This window comes from Sus scrofa, chromosome 16 (genome assembly GCF_000003025.6).
Source record: "Sus scrofa isolate TJ Tabasco breed Duroc chromosome 16, Sscrofa11.1, whole genome shotgun sequence".
NCBI classification, from domain to species: domain Eukaryota; kingdom Metazoa; phylum Chordata; class Mammalia; order Artiodactyla; family Suidae; genus Sus; species Sus scrofa.
In genome coordinates this window covers 13,010,723-13,021,397 of record NC_010458.4, presented here as the reverse complement: position 1 = coordinate 13,021,397, position 10,675 = coordinate 13,010,723, and the positions used below count along the sequence as shown (strand labels likewise).

The 10,675-nt window shown below is 31.4% G+C and overlaps 1 long non-coding RNA gene across 1 annotated transcript in view; it reads right to left on the bottom strand.

The window, feature by feature from the left end:
• Positions 991-10,675, bottom strand: part of LOC110257224 — a 32,703-nt gene continuing 23,018 nt past the window's right edge. The window contains exon 3 of the long non-coding RNA XR_002339535.1: positions 991-1,104. This is a non-coding gene — a long non-coding RNA (uncharacterized LOC110257224). The remainder of the gene's footprint in view (positions 1,105-10,675) is intronic.

The following is a 10,675-nucleotide window of genomic DNA, read 5'->3' as shown; positions in this document are numbered from 1 at the left end:
CATAAACCGTATGTGCATAAATTAGAAAATAAGAAAGATCGCAAATTAAATTCATGTCTCTGTCAAGAATAAACCAAAATAAAGAAAAGCTAATTATTATGAGAGCAGAAATTGGTATGATATAAAATAAGGCTATCAACAGTGACCATAATCTTAAAACTTTTAAGTGATTAGGTAAAACACTGGCAATCAAAGGAGAGGAAAGTAAAATAGCTATATATATTATTTTCAGTAAAAATTTTTTAAACTTTAGAATAAATTGTAATTCCTAGAAAAATAACTATAATGTTTATTCAAAGGACTAATAATCATTATATAAATAAATTTATTAGCAAAATTTACTAACAAAATGATGAGAATTTCACAAATTAATAGTAATAAAGCCTTAAGATACAGAAATGATTAAGTAACTAAGACTAGTATGTATTTTATTGAAAAACTGGATAAGAGCACTTTAGAAAAAATACAAATGTAATTTAGGAATATAGACTCAAACGTTTTAAATATAGATTGAGGGTTATTAACACGGTTGAAAATCACTGCATCTTTCACCTCAATTTGTTCATAATTTATTACCCCAAATCATTTTTAACTGGATATTATCCTTTCCCCTTTCTAAGTAGAGATCTTAGAATGATACTTTTTCTGCTACAGTCAATATTTCATGTGCTTTCCATGAGAGGGATTTGGATTGTTTTAATTTTAATTTTAGATATACATATCACTGACCTGGCCATTGTTCCTAATAGATGTGTGCTAAGATTGCTCCTCCATTTCTTAAAATACAAACTGCATAAATATTGCCTTCTTAAAGCTTCATTATTCAAAATTCCTGACTGTTATACATTTTATTATTTAATATTTCCATAGATACATTTTAAAGAAATTTTTACATTCAAAATCAGGACCAGGGAAGACAGAACTGGGTTTCATCATTTGTCAAAAATTCCCACTCACAGATAATATAAAAGGAGTTAAAATCTTACCTTAATTTCCTGGCTTTGTCACTGTTCACTGTTGAGCCCCTTCTTGAGCCGGGTTTGGTGCTTCAGCTCTGTGACTCATTACTGTTGAATGACTGATTTCTTGTCTTCAACAGGAGGGCTGAAAATGAAGTGACCAATATCGGGTTACTCAGCATCCTCCTTTTGTCCATCAAACGTTAGAACTAGATTATGCATATACCTTAGCAACATTTCTTAAGGCTGGAAATTATCGATCAGATTCTATCTGTATTTATTTGGATGTGCCAGTCTGGGGCCCCGCAGGAAAGAGCATTCTCAAAATGACCGTTTGGAGAGACATGAAAGATAAGTAACGTAGCAATGGATTTTGGAGCACTCATGGAATAGCAAGCGTGTGAAGTTAGAACTGCTACTGACCTGAAGAAATAAGAGAAGATGAAATTATGTGAAGTCAACAATTTATGGAAACTCAGAAGAAAGATTTTCTAAGAGATGGCAGGGAATGTAGCTCTCCCAGCACTGACACAAAGGCAGGGACAAAAATATAAGGAATAAACAGATTGCTTCTAATATTCTGCTGGTGTGTAAACCCAACTGTACCAGAGAACAAAGTGTCCATATAATTGATTTAATAAAAGAACCTCACCCAGTGGGCATTTTGCAAGGTAAAGACTGTAAAGAATAAATCTTGGGATCAAAATGTGATTAACCAGCTTAATTCCCACAGTGTGGTCATCAGAGTATGTAGAAGCAAATTTGTGGCTGAATAGCTTTATTTGGTCTGGATTTTTTACTTTCTGAGTAATATTATATAAGAATGGTCTGTCACAAAGTGATATTGTCAAAATAATAGAATACAATAGATAATTAACAGATAGACCCATACCTATGTGGCCAATTAATTTTGAAAAGAAGTTCCAAAGTCATTCAACAGGGAACTAATAATTTTGTAAGGTCATGTACTTAAACAATTGGTGAGCCAAATGCAACAAGAATCTCAATTCTAACCTCATACAAAAATTAAACTGAAGTGGGTCACAGACCTAAATGTTAAGAGCTAACAGTGTAACACTTGTAGAAGAAAACATAGGAGAAAATGCTAATGATCTTGGCTTGGTCAAATTTTTCTTAAATAAGACATGAATCACTAAGTATAAACTTAAACTAATTAAACACATTTGTTCTTGAAAAGAAAATGGTAAATGTTTTTCATCAGTTTTTTTTTTTAATTTGGAATACAAAATACTTGAAATACAGTTTTCAATTACTTAATGAAATGGTGAGTATAAATTCAATTGGTAATATCTTGAATGAACAATATCATCATTTTGAAAATGCTGTGAAACAAGTGGGATCTAAGAGTTTTTAATATAAGATACTGTCAAAAAGATGTATTAAATATGCTTAATATATTTTCTGTATATTAATAAAATAATTAATGCATAAAACCTAGTTTTTTAATAGTTACATTCTAAAGTTTTACTGTTGTTTTTGTTTAATCATACTGTTGCTATAAAAAGGTTTTCATGTCCCAGATAATTGTTTTCTCAATTTTAAAAACATCTCTTGTCTAATTACCACTGGAAATAGATCAGACCACACGCCACTTAATATATACCTAGAGGGCTTTTCTTTGAAATTATTTGTTGTGGAATCATAGACAAATCCTAAAATGACAATTTACTCTAAGCTGTCTACTGTGTTCCAGATATTGCACAGGCAACTATAATAGAGCAAATTGAATTGGGTCCAATAATTCAAGCACAGTCCACCTATTTGACATGATCACAATATTCTCACAGCTCAGATGAGTGGATATATGCCCATGCATCTCATAGCTGGTTAAAGCAAAGCATTTGGCATTCCTCGTATTTCCAACTCTAGTGTCTGGCCCTCAGCTAAATTGTTTGGGACTAGTACCCTACAACCTGTTAAAATTAGTGTTCATTAAGGCTGCAATAATTTATCCAATTGCAAGGGTAATTATTATGGAATTTCAGGGACTTAGCCAACGGTTTCTCAGTACTTTCAAAAACATTGTGTTAATATTTTTGAATATTTTAATTTTCTTCAGCATGTTCTGTACTTTACTGCTATGATTTCAAGTGTTCTTTGAAGTTATAAAATCCAGGGTTGAGTCTGTCTTACTTAAGCTTGTTATATATGGAGACAACGTGCCACTTTTTATATATACACATAAAGAGGTGGGATATTGGCTAGTCCAACAAGAAGAAAGAAAGCACGAGACAAAACACTGAATTATGTAACTTGCCACTTTGAGAGTAAGCAGGGCAAGCCTGTTACTTAAGCAGTATAATTGTCTGATTCAGAATCTTTCGTCAGTGTTTGCATTTATCTGTGAAGAGAGGTTGTTAGAAATATAAAAACTGAATCATATGAATTACCTTATCAATTACGACCCCAAATGAATTTAACAAAAACTCTATCAGTGGATTTGTAGACTCAAGATGTTGGAATTACGTAGAGGGAAAATGCTAGGAGATGGGAAAATATCATTTGATTATGAAGGAAAAGGAAAAATATGGATATACCCCCATATCTTTAATACCTTAAAGTATTAATGAGTGTGTCATTGAAGAAATAGTACAGTATGAAAAAGTGACAACATGTAATTGATAGAATAAGATCTCATGAGAAATAGAAATAGTTTTTAAATGTAGAGAATATACTTATTCCATTTATAATTGAATAAGGAGACAAATAACAGAAAGAAATTTGGATTAGTAGCAAAAAATGATTTGAAATTTCTTCCTGAGAATCTCAATTTTCTCTTTAATAAAACAAAGACCTCTCTTGAGCTAAATACAACATATTGGAAAAGGTAGTCTCAGGTACCAAATCTTTTGCACCCACTTGCATAAGAATGGGCCTTAGGCCTGAAATATTTCCCTCCAAGAGATAAACAGCCAACACAGCCTGTACAGGCCTTATCGCCTAGTGTGGAAACATATTTCTTTGTTTCAGGCTCAAAGAATGCTCTTTTGTTTTTGCCTGAAGCATAGTGATACAGCACCTAGCCAACCCCACTGTTACACCTGTCCTCATCAGAGAGGTGACTGGGTCTTTCTAAGGTGGCACAGGGACAGGAGGGGTGTGCATAGGCATGTTGCCCTGTGCAGACTCAAGAGTGTGTACCCACACCCACTCTCTCTCTTTTTTTTTTTTTTTTTTTTTTTGCTTTTTAGGCTACACTCACAATGTATGAAAGTTCCCAGGCTAGGGGGTCAAAGTGGAGCTACAGCTGCCACCTACCTCACAGCCACAACAATGCCAGATCCCATCTGAGTTGTTTCTGAGACCTACACCACAGCTTGCAGCAATGCTGGATCCTTAACCCACTGAACGGGGCCTGGGATCAAACCCACATCCTCATGGATACTAGCCCGGTTATTTCCAATGAGCCACAACAGGAACTTTCTCTTTATGTCTCTCTGTCTCTTTATGTTAAGTAAAATATCATTCCATATCTATCCATATCTGCATCTTTCTTTGCATAGTATGATGGATGGCTCTTTAAAATCTCTGATTCAAAAATCTTAAATGTATTTGTTATGTTATTAATGATTCAGATTATAATGTCTTACACAAGTTCTCTGCAGGAGTTTTTCAAAACCTTATAGCTTATATATACAGTAGGACATACCATATAATTATTAGAAACTTTCAATGCCAAGTGAGAGCTTCATCAGATAGGTCACAGCTAAAGCTTCTGAAAACCAAAGATGTAACATATGGAGTTTATATAATAATATCTAGACTTTATATACTGAGTGTGGTACTGAATTGTACTTGTTAAATAAATAAATTATATAATCATATATTATAGTTTTCTATAACTGTGGTTAAAAAATATCCCATAGTTAGTGGCTTAAAACAACAGAAATTTATTATAAATTTTTAGTTTTAGAGGTTAGAATATCATAAGTTTGAAATGTGTTTTACTGGTCTAAAGTCACAATGTTAGTAGGTCTGTATTCTCCCTGGAGAATCTAGGATAGAACCTTGACTTTCTCAGCTTAAAAAAAGAATCAGGCATTCCTTATTCTACGACTCTTCTTCCATCTTCAAAACCAGAATAGCATCTTCAAATCAATCTGATACTTACCCTCCTTTCTCCCTTTTATAACAACAACCCAGATAAACCGAATGAATATTCCTATCTGAAGATTCTTAATCATATCTGCATATCTTCATTGCTGCATGAAGAAACCTAGTCACAGTTTGGGACATGGACATCTTTTGGCAACCAATATTCTCTCTAGTATACATAGGTTTTCCAAAATATGTAAAGTAAAACATGTATGGGAATAAAATATGTGTATGTGTATGTGAAAGTACCTGGGTAGAGATAAGTGCTACCTATTTCCAATTTATTTCCTTTTTTTTTATTCTTCCCAATTGCCATTGCAATCTTCATCCCCAACACTCCATCATATCTGCTCTTACATCACTAAACATTTTTAAGTATGTCAGTCCAAAAGTATATTCTGAGTATTCACTTTATGTGTTGACTCAGATGATTACTATTTTCCCTTGGAGGTACTCCCCTACCATTGGTTTTCATGACACCACACACTTAATTCCTCTCCTTCTTTACTGGTTGATCCTTATTATCTCCTTTCCCTTTCCAATCTCTTATTTTTGGGGTGTTCCAGGGTTCAGTATTCAATTCTTATTTCCTCTTTTTACATTCATTTCCTTGGCAATCATCCACTACTATTTTGAATATCATCTACATTTAGACAATAAAATGTCTGTCGGTAGCCTAGACTTCAGTCCTCAATTCTTGACTTTCTACTCAAACTTTCCATTTTAATGTTCATCACAAACTTCATATGTTCAATTGTTACAACAGAAATTATCCACACTGAAGCAAAGACAAAAACAATTTTGAAAAAAACTCAGTAGTTATCAGGGACCAGCAGGACAATATTGAAGTGTTTAGCTATAAGCGTTTCCCATACGAAGAGAGGAAGAGGAAAAAATGAGAAGTAATAATGGCTAGCTTGAAATGTTTCCAAGCTAGATGGAAACTCAGAAAATCTTGAATGAAACTCTGGGTGGTGATGGAAGAAGACATTTAAAGGGAGTGAAGGGAGGGAAGAATGGCTGGTAATTTATTATCAGAAGTGACGTGAGCCAAAAAAACAATGCATTAAACATTTTAAACTATTGAGAAAAAAAAAATTAAGTTGTCATACAACTGAAGAAGGCAGAATGTAACAGTGGACCTGTACTTCAAGAAATATTAAAGTTAGATTTGGAGACTTCAGGAAGATAATTTAGAGGTAAAATTGAAGATACAAATAAACAAACAAACAAACAAAACACAAACAGTAAAATAATTAACTCTATCCAAAACCCTGTTGTATACTGATGGCCCTGCAGGTGGAAACTTCATTCCCTGACCCTCCTTAGTGATACACCTACTAAATTACACATATTGCATTAATAATGCATATTTCCTAACAGTTGAAAATATATAACAGATAGAAAAGAATCATTCCATCAATCAAGTTAATTATTAATCATATTATTTACTAATATTATTTGTTAAAATTATTAATTCAAAGTTAACATTAATTTTTTACATAATTTTTATTTTTTTCATTTTCAGAGTAAGTTTAGACCATGATATTATACCATTTTTAAGGCAATAATAACTCTTCCTGTTCCCATGAAAGATTTTCAATGGATTTTATCATATATTTTTTAATCCTGAATTTTCTGATTATAGGAGCTAAGCCCATCATGTGTATTTCTTGCTATTATTTATTAAATTTTTAGGTGCTGAGGTTTAAGTTGAATTTTTTTCTTTGCATTTTTACAGGACTGCTAAACTGAGGAGAAAAAAATCTCTAGTTTGGCTCATACCTCTTATTGCCATTAACAGCTAAGCAATTTCTAACAAGTAACAGAATTAAGATAACCTCAATTGCAAATACGATATTATATTTAAATATTGCTGTATATTTTTATAAGTTAATTGATTCAGCAAACATTTAAAGTGTTATTGTAGCAATTCCCACGTTAAATTATGGGTAGAGTACATGAAATTTGATGTTTTACTTGGAGACGTCATGTCACTGTGTACCAAAAAATAAATGATAAATATGTAGCTTTTCTTGGTATTGAGGGTTATTTGAGCATTTATTTTCAGTTCATCTCTTCTATCATAGGTGAGTGGTGTTGCCTTAAAGGATTCTGGCTGAGGTGACTAAAGAAGGAGCAAGAAGAAAATTATCATTAGCCTATTCAATTTTAAGTCAACAGATGCAGGTATAAGTACATTAAATGTTTTACTTATTCTTTTCTTGCTTCTAATGTGCCAAACAGAAACTGTTGTTGTCAGAATTGTTGTTGTTTTTAATTCTGTCTTCTGTTTGATCTTAAAATTGTTGTTTTGTGTTTAATGTTCTTTAGTCACTAAAATCTGTTCAGGTCTTACTTGATTAATTCCCAAATCAATTGTGAAGTTCTTAAAGATATCTTTAAATGATTTTTCTAATCTTTTCATTATTACTTTATTCTAATAATATCTATAAGATGCCATGAAGATCTAGTAAGACTAAATATTACATGAAATCCAAGTGTGTATTTGTACTTCTCCTCATGCAAGTTACTGCCTCAGTCATGGACAGACACATGACCTCTCTTTTTATCTGACCAAATCAAAGAGATTTTTATTCTTTAGTTCTTCTTTTCTCTCTCTCTCCTTCCCTTCCTTCCACTATGCTTTTCTATTTTCTCCATGTTGCAAAAGAGCTCACTTCTAGTTTCTCCTTTTTGCATTCTTGAGAACACATTTCTTTTTTGTCCTTAGTTTAGCATTAAAATACAAGACTTTAGTTTGCAATATGTACTTTTCTATTTAATTAGTTACCACCCACCTCAGTGCCAATGTACCATAAATTTTAAGTGCTTACTCTCTTTCTTTACATAGACTGCAGCCTCTCTCCTTATTTAATCTCATTATATATTGTAATGTTAATGTACATTTTATACAACATTTCTACAGATTTTTTAAACAGCAGTGGAATCACTATCCATGTTTGTTTAGTGTGATCTGTTGCTCTAACAGAAATGTTACTTTCTAAATTGAGGTTTATCACCAGATCATATAGGATGAAACAGGCATAGGCTGTTGGAGATTTTTTACTGTGATGGGCTAAAATATATGAGCATAAAAATCCATTTCCTTTCAGTTAATTAATAAATCTTTTATCACCTCCTTTTAGAAATAACACAAATTCTGTTTACAGTTATGTCAGATAGTAAGAACTATAAAATTTAATTTGATACAATGTGTTCGAGCAGACTTAAGTCTGATTTACATATATTTCCTTGCAGGTAAATCTATATATACACACACATATATAAGCCTTCTTGGGTCAATTTTGATTTTGCACTATGGAATTTTTCCATTATATCACTAATAACGAATGAATTATATTTATATAAATATTATATTTATTTATGTTAGCAGATATATATTTTACAAGAAATTTTTATTTAAAAAGGCTGTCTTTGTGTTCGATCTTATTTTTAAATATGAAAAATTACAATTTAAATAGATAATTACAATTTAAATGGATGGTTTATACTGGGCGTAAAAGATGGCAAAACAATTCATTATGACTTTATAAAAATAGCTAATTTTAATAATTTAATATAGAATTAATGCTATTTTAATTAAAATCAATATTTCTATAACATTTCAACTTTTTAAAAATGTCAATATTCCTTATTTTTTTTATTTTTCAGCAAATATACTAACATCTATCATTGCCAAATTAATGAATGACATTTTAATTGCACTTATTTGATGGAAATAAATTCTATATTATATATATACATATATACTAAATTTGTCTTCAAATTCTATCAATAACATATACTTATCAAATCTTATAAAACACATATGATTATGTTAATATAGCCTATTGTAATTGCTATATATTAGAAATATTTTATTTGAATCATACAATCAATTATATCATTTTTGTTGGCTGCTCCCATGGCATGTGGAAATTCCTGAGCTAGGGATCAATCTTGCACCAGGCTGTAATCAGAGCCATTGTAGTGACAGCAGTGGGTACTTAACCCTTTGAGCCATGAGGGAACTCCATATTTAACTGATTACATAATTTGATGTGGAGTGAACATCTCCCCCCAAAATTTTATGTTCGAATTTAATACCCATTGTGATGGTATTAGAAGTATTAGGACATAAGGACTTTGGGAGGTAATTAGGTCATAAAGTGGAAGCTTTATGAATAGTATTAGTGCCCTTAAAAGCAGAGGCGATTGAGCTAAATCACATTTTTTCTGCATTATGAAGAAACAAGGATGAGCTGTTGATGATGTACAAAGAAGGGTAGAGGAGGGCTCTCATCAGAATCTGACCATGCTTAGCATGCTGAGCATGCTGGCATGCTGCTCTGAGACCTCCATCCTTTGGAACTCTGATAAATAAATTTCCGTTGTTTATAAAGCACCCAGTCTATGGCACTTTGTTAAGGCAGTCCAAACTAAGACAATTCTATCAAAAAATCAATCATGACATTTAAAAAATAAACCTAATTATTTATGATTTCTGCCCTAATATCTATTGAGCTTTAATTTCTTCCATTCTAAATATCTGGGATATTATAAATTATATAATAAATAGACATGATCAACATTGAATAACAGATAATTTAAACCTTTAGGATTTAATGCAGTATAAACATTAACACTTTTTTATTATAATTAATCTAAATGGCATTTTGGACTGAAATTAAACATTCTTTTGTGCTAGGGTAGTCATATTTTAGACTAATCCCTGACAGCAGAACTAAACAAAAAAGATTTTTTTACAGGCCTTCAATATAGCACCGAATGGTACAGCATAATCACTTTACTTTTTCTTTTCTGAATAATGAAAAACTGAATTCATACTATCACCTCAGTTTCGCATTATTTTTGACACAAAATAAGATGGAAAAATTTAATTATGAAATATTCTCTAAAGCATTTGGTTGTATACTTTAACCTTTTTAGTATTCTGAATTTCAACAGATGGTCATTCTAGCTCTTTCCAACAAGGATTTGAGTTTTTAAATAGGAGAGAAATGTCCATCCAATCAAATTTAGAGTTCTGAAAAGGTCAAATTTGTATAGTACATGGCAGTTATTCTCAGAATGTATTAAGCATTAGCAATCTGACAGCTTATTCTTTTGACACAATGTGGGACAACTTTCCACATGAGAAAGCACTTAACAAGAAAGAAAAAATGAAAGTCATTTAACAATTTTTATTACAACTCTTACCAACACACAAATCATAAGAACTCAAATATTTACTATTAGTTATCTTTAAAAAATGTGTTCTTTGGAATGAAAATTTAATTCAAGTTTTTATATTCTCCTATTCTGATATTTAACTTGATCTATCTTTATATTTGCTATCTGAATATTGAAAATGATGTGTGTATTGCCGATTTGTATCACTCAAAAATATGTTGAAATGTTTACTGAAATCTTAAAAAAAATCTTCTTTATAGGAAAAAAATGTATACTATGGAAGACACTGTAAAATAAACTAACCATACATATGGAAATATTGAGATTGTTCATCCTTAAAATACATATTAACAAACAAGTGGAGATCACATGCAAAAAAATGAATCTAAACAAACATCTTACAC